We start from the raw sequence: 8,705 nt of genomic DNA on the forward strand, positions 1-8,705 counted from the left end.
GAATAAGAAATAAGTAACTAAATAATTAAATCCTTCAAATGAAAGCAGAAAATGAAAAATACTCATTCAGTTCAGTAGGGCTCCTGCTGTTTAGTCTGAATATCCATGTAGCTTCTTTTCTCATCAATTTGGAATCTAAGCTCCTACCTCTTAGCCCAAATTTCACAACACACAGTCCCCAAAATTTGAAGGACCCAGTATTGCCACCATGCGGGTTCCTCAAATGCCTACTGGAGTGTCAGTTCTCGTTCATACTGAGCTAAGATGTATAATTGTACAGTTTTTGCCATGTAAATCCGTTGACAAGGGCATTTTGCTACATGTAGGAACCCTTTAGGCCCAATGTTCACAGGCAGTTTTGATTTGTGGAATGCGTACGGTCACCCGAGCAGAAGATTCACAATTCAAAGTGCCCATAGAAAAGCATTGACATCTGCAACTGAATTTAAGCATGCGGATTTGATTTGAGGACCATTTGGTGCAGAAAACAAATTGCAACGTGCTCAATTTCAGTGCGGATGGGCTCAATAGAAGTCAATGGGTGTGGACAATCCGCAGTGCATCCGCAAATACAATTGCGCATGCACTGTGGATTTAAAGGTTAAAATCAAGTAGGGAGGTGGGGAAAAAGCTGTGAGGTGGGGTTGCAGATTTTTTTTCCATGCAAATGATCCACAGTGCATTCGTGTGGAAAAACCTAAACATCCGCAAACTCCCGCAAATCGAGTCAATTCCATTTCCTTCCCTGCATGTTTAGCGCCATTTTTTAGCCAATAGACATGCAGGGAAGGCATTACCACTTCCTCCTGTGACGTGCCAGCCCTATCCCACACCCCTGCAGTGAGTGGCTGGCGAGATCAAGTGACCACCGAGTACTTAAAGGGGTCCCGCCCGCGGCTCGCCTCAGACACACACTGGGAAAGCATAGGGAAAGTGTTAGTGTAGTATCCTGTCCTTAAGAACCCCAACGGTCCTTCTTAGGGCCACATCTGACTGTGTGCCTAACTGTGTGGCTGGCTGGGAGCAGTTTTGCACAATTTTTTTTTTTTTTCTCGGGCTGTGCAGGCCATTACAGTTATAGCGTTCTAAGTCTGCAGTCTGTAATACAGAGTATAGGGGTAGTGCTGCTGAGACAGGGACAGTGGTAGTGTAGGATCCTGTCTACAAGAACCCCAACTGTCCTTCTTAGGGCTACCTCTGACCGTCTGAAATTTACAGGGTGTCTGGTGGGAGTTGTAGTGCATCACTATTGCACAGCTAGGCCTGTTTGCAGCCTTCCGTATAATTTTTTTCTGGCTGCAGTTTGCGTTACAATACCACTCTCAGCCTCAAAGTGTACGCCAATAATTCCATAATTTTTTACACCGGTCTGTGTCTGCAGTGAACTTAACGCACAGTGTACGGCCACAGCCACTGATAGAGGGAAAGTCATATACACACTATATAGCTTGTATTATTTTTCAAAAAGAAAAAAAAAAAAAAGCTACTTCGTTGGGCTACCTCTGACCGTCTGAAATTTACAGGGTGTCTGGTGGGAGTTGTAGTGCATCACTATTGCACAGCTAGGCCTGTTTGCAGCCTTCCGTATAATTTTTTTCTGGCTGCAGTTGGCGTTACAATACCGCTCTCAGCCTCAAAGTGTACGCCAATAATTCCATAATTATTTACACCGGTCTGTGTCTGCAGTGAACTTAACGCACAGCATATGGCCACAGCCACTGATAGAGGGAAAGTCATATACACACTATATAGCCTGCATCCTTTTTCAAAAATTTTTTTAAAAAAGCTCCTTCGTTGGGCTACCTCTGACCGTCTGAATTTTACAGGGTGTCTAATGGAAGTTGTAGTGCATCACTATTGCTCAGCTAGGTCTGTATGCAGCCTTACGTATTCTTTGTTTCTGCCTGGAGTTAGCATTACAATACCGCTCTCAGCGTGAAAGTGTACGCAAATAATTCCATAATTATTTACACCGCTCTGTGTCGGCTCTATTCGTAATCCACCATGCTGAGATGTAGGGGTAGGGCTAGAGGACGTGGACGTGGACGCGGGCAAGGACGCGGAGGTCCAAGTCAGGGTGTGGGCACAGGCCGAGTCCCTGGTCCAGGTGAATCACAGCCGTCTCTTGCGGGATTAGGAGAGAGGCAAGTTTCTGAGTTTCGGGGGTCCCCACCTTCATATCACAATTTATGGGTCCACGTGGTAGACCTTTATTACAAATAGAGCAGTGTGAGCAGGTCCTCTCGTGGATGGCATAAAATGCATCCAGCAATGTATCGACCACCCAGTCTTCTACGCAGTCCACTGCTGCAATTCTGAATCCTCTGGTGGCTGCTCCTCCTTCCTCCCAGCCTCCTCACTCCATTACAATGACACATTCTGAGGAGCAGGCAGACTCCCAGGAACTGTTCTCGGGCCCCTGCCCAGAATGGGCAGCAATAGTTCCTATCCCACCAGAGGAGTTTGTCGTGACCGATGCCCAACCTTTGGAAGGTTCCCGGGGAAATGAGGCTGGGGACCTCCGGCAACTGTCTCAAGAGCTTTCAGTGGGTGAGGAGGACGATGATGATGAGACACAGTTGTCTATCAGTGAGGTAGTAGTAAGGGCAGTAAGTCCGAGGGAGGAGCGCACAGAGGATTTGGAGGAAGAGCCACTGGACGATGAGGTGACTGACCCCACCTGGTTTGCTAAGCCAACTGAGGACAGGTCTTCAGAGTGGGGTGGCCAGGGGTAGAGGCAGGGCCAGAGCGAAGAATCCCCCAACTGTTTCCCAAAGCACCCCCTCGCTCCAAACCACCGGGCAGAGGCCTAGGTGTTCAAAGGTGTGGATGTTTTTCAGTGAGAGCGCGGACGACCGACAAGCAGTGGTGTGCAACCTGTGTCCTGCCAAGATCAGCCAGGGAGCCACCACTACCAGCCTCACCACCACCAGCATGCGCAGGCATATGATGGCCAAGCACCCCACAAGGTGGGACAAAGGCCGTTCACCGCCTCCGGGTCACACCACTGCCTCTTCCCCTGTGTCCCAATCTGCCACTCAGATCCAACCCCCCTCTCAGGACACAGGCACGAGCGCCTCCCGGCCTGCACCCACACCCTCACCTCTGCTGCCCTCGACCCCATCCAGCAATGTCTCTCAATGCAGCGTCCAGTTGTCGCTAGAGCAAGCATTGGAGTGAAAGCGCAAATACGCCGCCACACACCCGCACGCTCAAGCTTTAAACGTGCACATTGCCAAATTAAACAGCCTGAAGATGCTGCCATACAGGCTAGTGGAAACAGAGGCTTTCAAAAACATGATGGCGGTGGCGGTCCCATGCTACTCGGTCCCCAGTCGCCACTATTTTTCCGGGTGTGCCGTCCCAGCCCTACACCAGCACGTCTCCTGCAACATCAATTGTGCCCTCACCAACGCGGTTACTGGGAAGGTCCACTTAACCACAGGCACGTGGACAAGTACTGGCGGGCAGGGCCACTATATCTCCCTGATGGCACATTGGGTGAATTTGGTGGAGGCTGGGACCGAGTTAGAGCCTGGGACCGCACACGTCCTACCCACACCCAGAATAGCGGGTCCTTCCTCGGTTCTGTTATCTGCGGCGGTCTATGCCACCTCAACTAAACCCTCCCCCTCCTCCTCCTCCTCCTACGCAACCTCTACCTCTCAATTAAGAAATGTGAGCAGCACGTCGCCAGTAATCAGTGTGGCACAGTAGCACAGCGGTGGGCAAACGTCAGCAGGCCGTGCTGAAACTACTCAGCCTAGGTGACAAGAGGCACACGGCCCCCGAACTGTTGCAGGGTCTGACAGAGCAAACCAACCTCTGGCTTTCGCCGCTGAGCCTCCAACCGGGCATGGTTGCGTGTGACAAAGGCCGTAACCTGGTGGCGACTTTGCAGCTCAGCAGCCTCACACGCGTGCCATGCCTGGCACACGTCTTCAATCTGGTGGTTCAGCGGTTTCTGAAAAACTACCCGCACTTATCTGACCTGCTCGGCAAGGTGCTCCATGGACACTGCCACCCTGAGGTCCCTACAACATCGGTTTAATCTGCCAGAGCACTGACTGCTGTGCGACGTGCCCACGCGATGGAATTCTACGCTGCACATGTTGGCCAGGCTCTATGAGCAGCGTAGAGCAATAATTGAATACCAACTCCAACATGGGCTATGTAGTGGTAGTCAGCCTCCCCAATTCTTTACCGAGGAGAGGGCCTGGATTGCAGACATTTGCCAGGTCCTCAGAAACTTTGAGAAGTCTACCCAGATGGTGAGCAGCGACGCTGCAATCATTAGCATTACTATCCCGATGCTATGCCTGCTGAGAAGTTCACTGCAAGGCATAAAGGCCGACGCTTTGCGGTTGGAACAGGAGACAGGGGATGACAGTATGTTGCTTGATAGCCAGACCAGCCTCATGTCTAAATCTCAGCGCATTTTGAAGGAGGAGGAGGAGGGGGAGGAGCAGGAGGAGGGGGAAGAGACAGCTGGGCACACTGCAGAGGGTACCCATGCTGCTTGCCTCTCATCTGTTCAGCGTGTATGGGCTGTGGAGGAGGAGGAGGAGGAGGATCCTGAAAGTCATCTTCCTAGCAAGGACAGCCATGTCTTGCGTACTGGCACCCTGGCACACATGGCTGACTTCATGTTAGCCTGCCTTTCTCATGACCCTTGCGTTAGACGCATTCTGGCCAACACTAATTACTGGGTGTACACCCTTCTCGACCCACGGTACAAGAAGAACCTTTCCACGAGAGTGATGCAATACCACAGGGCCCTGGTGGACAAAGTGATGCTAAACTTTCCATCTGACAGCGCTAGCGGCAGAAGGCGCACTTCCGAGGGCCAAGTAGCAGGGGAGGCGTGGAGATCAGGCAGCATGTTCAGCGCAGGCAGGGGAACACTCTCCAAGGCCTTTGCCAGCTGTATGGCTCCCCAGCAAGACTGCGTCACCACCCCCAAGTCAAGGCTGAGTCGGAGGGAGCACTGTAAAAAGATGCTGAGGGAGTACGTAGTCGATCGTACCACCGTCCTCCATGATGCCTCTGCTCCATACAACTATTGGGTGTCAAAGCTGGACACGTGGCACGAACTTGAGCTGTATGCCCAGGAGGTGCTGGCTTGCCCTGCTGCTAGCGTCTTGTCAGAAAGGGTGCTTATTGCAGCTGGGGGAATCATCACAGATAAGCTTACCCGCCTGACAACTGCCAGTGCCGACATGCTTACACTCATAAAGATGAACAAAGCCTGGATTTCCCCAGACTTCTCTTCTCCAACGGCGGAGAGCAGCGAAACCTAAAGATTCTTTTCGCTGCAACCGCAGACAAAAGCACTCTTCTCTATCACCGGAAAAACGGGGCATTTAGCTTTTGTCAATCTGTCTCTGATATTAGTCCTCCTCCTGCTACTCCTCCTCCACAAACAACATGTCATCGCGCTGAACTGCCAATTTTTCTGCGGCCCAAAAGGCTCATCTAACAATTTTTTAAAATTTTTTTTAAGTTTCAAAAGTATTGATACTTTCACATGAACCAATTTTTTAACAGGGCTGCCTCCAGGCTCTGTTACAAATTAAGCAACAGCGAGCTGTATCTTTCAAAAAATATTTATGGGTTTCACCTAACCTCTCGGTTGATAAATTTTTCAGAGGTACACTTGTACTCTTGGTATATTAATTTTTCGGGCCCATGCCTACACTCTTATCCAACTAATTTTTCTGGCCTTCGCCTACACTCATGGTACTCCAATGTTTCAAAGGTTGACCTATACTATTACTACAGAAATTTTACTGGGGTCTGCCTGTCTATACTTCTGCCACAGTAATGTTACAGGGGTCTGCCTATACTGCTGCCATGTAAATGTTACAGGGGTCTGCCTATACTGCTGCTACAAAAATGTTACAGGGGTCTGCCTATACTTCTGCTACATAAATGTTACAGAGGTCTGCCTATACTGCTGCTACATAAATGTTACAGAGGTCTGCCTATACTGCTGCTACATAAATGTTACAGGGATCTGCCTATTCTGCTGCCACTTAAATGTTACAGGGGTCTGCCTATACTTCTGCTACAAGAATGTTACTGGGGTCTGTCTATACTTCTGCCACGTAAATGTTACAGGGGTCTGCCTATACTGCTGCTCCATAAATGTAACAGGGGTCTGTCTATACTTCTGCCATGTAAATGTTACAGGTGTCTGCCTATACTGCTGCCACGTAAATGTTACAGGGGTCTGCCTATACTTCTACTACAGAAATGTTACAGGCGTCTGCCTATACTTCTACTACAGAAATGTTACAGGGGTCTGCCTATACTTCTACTACAGAAATGTTACTGGGGTCTGCCTATACTTCTACTACAGAAATGGTGCTGGGGTCTGCATATACTGCTGTCACTTAAATGTTACAGGGGTCTGCCTATACTTCTGCTACAGAAATGTTACTGGGGTCTGCTTTTACCTTTTCTACTGGAATGTTACAGGGGTCTGTTTATAATATGGGTGCACACAGACTTCCCACCACGGTGTTTTACCTATCTGGCCCAAAAACACTCACTGACTAGGGCATCAATTGTGGGCCGAGGCCAAAATGTATTTTCTCACATGTTACCACAGTTATCTGAGAAACTCGTTTGGGCCACAGAACAGGAGCGTTAGTGCCTTAATGAGACCTTCGCAGCTGAACTAGTATCGAAGTCCGCTTCATGCCCACGATTGCTCAGGGTGTGGGCTGAGGCCTATGTCCTCGGCGCAGAGAAAGTCTGCCTTGTTGGGGCACTCTGATTTCTTCATGGTTCATGTCTTGGGTTGCCTAAGACCCACCTATGCTGTGGGTGCACACAGACTTCCCATTGCGGTGATTTACCTGTCTGGCACAAAGACACTGACTGACTTGGGTAGGGGGCAGAGTGCAGATGGCTTTCCCCTTGCAGTATCGATTGAGCTATCCGACACCAACACAGAATGAATCGTGTGTGGGCACATGGATTCCCCATTGCTATGTAACTCGCGGCACCTTGGGTCACACAAGATGGAGGCTGGGAACGAGCTTGACCCTGGGCCCGCTCACGTAAAGATCGAACATCAATTTCTCATCAATTCTCAACAGCAGGGTCGCTGATGGCCCTGCCAACCCTCTGCAGTGTGTGCCTCCGGTTTCTCCTCATCGCAGACGCACTTGGAAATAGACATGAGGGTGGTGTAGCTATGAAGCGAGCGTGTGGCATGAGCGCAGCTTAAGGCTGGGCAGGGAAACTTTTGTGTGCGCTGTGGACGCAGAGTCGTGTGGGGGGTTGGGCAGCATGTAACCCAGGAGAAGAGGCAGCGGTGTGACCCCCAGGCAGTGATTGTGCTTGGTTGCAGGTAGTGTGGTGCTTTGCTAAGGTGTGCCTTGCTAATGAGGGTTTGTCCAAAGTAAAAATTGTTGGGGGGGGGGGGGCAGACTCTTGCTCCTATTGTGGCTTAATAGTGGCACCTGGGAGTCTAAGATGCAGCCCTGCATGCTGCTCCTGCCCTGCCCTGCCCTATCCGTTTCTGTGGTGTTTCCATGGATTTCGGATGTTTTTTGTTTTTTCACAAGTGAAGATCTATCCGGAGCATCGGTCATATACAAAAATGCTTGAGTCGCCCATTGACTTCAATGGGGTTCGCTACTCGAAACGAGCTCTCGAGCATCGCGAAAAGTTCGACTCGAGCAACGAGCACCCGAGCATTTTGGTGCACGCTCATCTCTAGTCATGATGCCTTACTCCTTTAGTTAATGCACTGTCTGATGATATATGTCTTATTATCCACTGGAATGGTAAATGTAGCGGATCTTATAACATGAGGGCAAAATTTACTGTTACCGCAGGGGTAAGAGCCCACATGTGGATTCATACTATGATCAGACGCTGCTACATGTGGCGAGAAGTGACTTTCCACTAATATATCTCTTAAGTTGGGACCTCTTCTGTAGATAACACTGGGGTATTCTGTAGTAACATGTTTTAAATTTGAATCGGCGAGAAGAATGGGCCAATATTTTCTCAAGATGTTACATACATGACTGGACTATCCGTCATATGTTTCCAATACACTTAAGTATTTTTCTTTCTGGGGGTATTTCGTGTTAGTAGACAGGAATTTTTCATGTCCCTTTGATTTTTTTCTTCTGTAGACCTTTTTTGAGAATATGGGTGGGATATTCCCTTCTATTAAGGGCTTATACAGATGAACTTGTTTGCAGAGATTTTTGCACGTGTGAAATTCACACCTGTAGGGAGTGACAAAGTGAAGCCATTGATTTCCATGGATTCATTCTCATGAGTGTATTTCTCACGCGTAAATCCTACGTGTAAGAAAAGCTAGCCCTTGCTCTATCTTTCTCCCTGTTATGCAGAAAGGTAGGGAAAGGGAGTTACCCGGCGCGATACATAGGGTAAAAAAGACAGCTGGGCCTAATTTGATTTTAAACTGCCATTCTATTTCACAGAAAGGGAGTAACATGCGCATGTGTGAACTGGCATTTCGAGAGCAAAAATTATAGTAACTGTATTGACCCAACATTCGTTGCGCAAACATAAAATGTTTCAAAAGTGGTGCTTGTGAGCTTCTAAATCTGCTTCATTAGGTGATTATTTAGAGGGCCACTTTGTATTTGGAGCAATTATCTAATATCAAAAAGCCTACAGGTCTTTCTCTCTGTTTGTCTGTCTTTCTCTCTTTC

The sequence above is a fragment of the Eleutherodactylus coqui genome, chromosome 2, assembly GCF_035609145.1.
Source record: "Eleutherodactylus coqui strain aEleCoq1 chromosome 2, aEleCoq1.hap1, whole genome shotgun sequence".
In the NCBI taxonomy this organism is placed as follows: domain Eukaryota; kingdom Metazoa; phylum Chordata; class Amphibia; order Anura; family Eleutherodactylidae; genus Eleutherodactylus; species Eleutherodactylus coqui.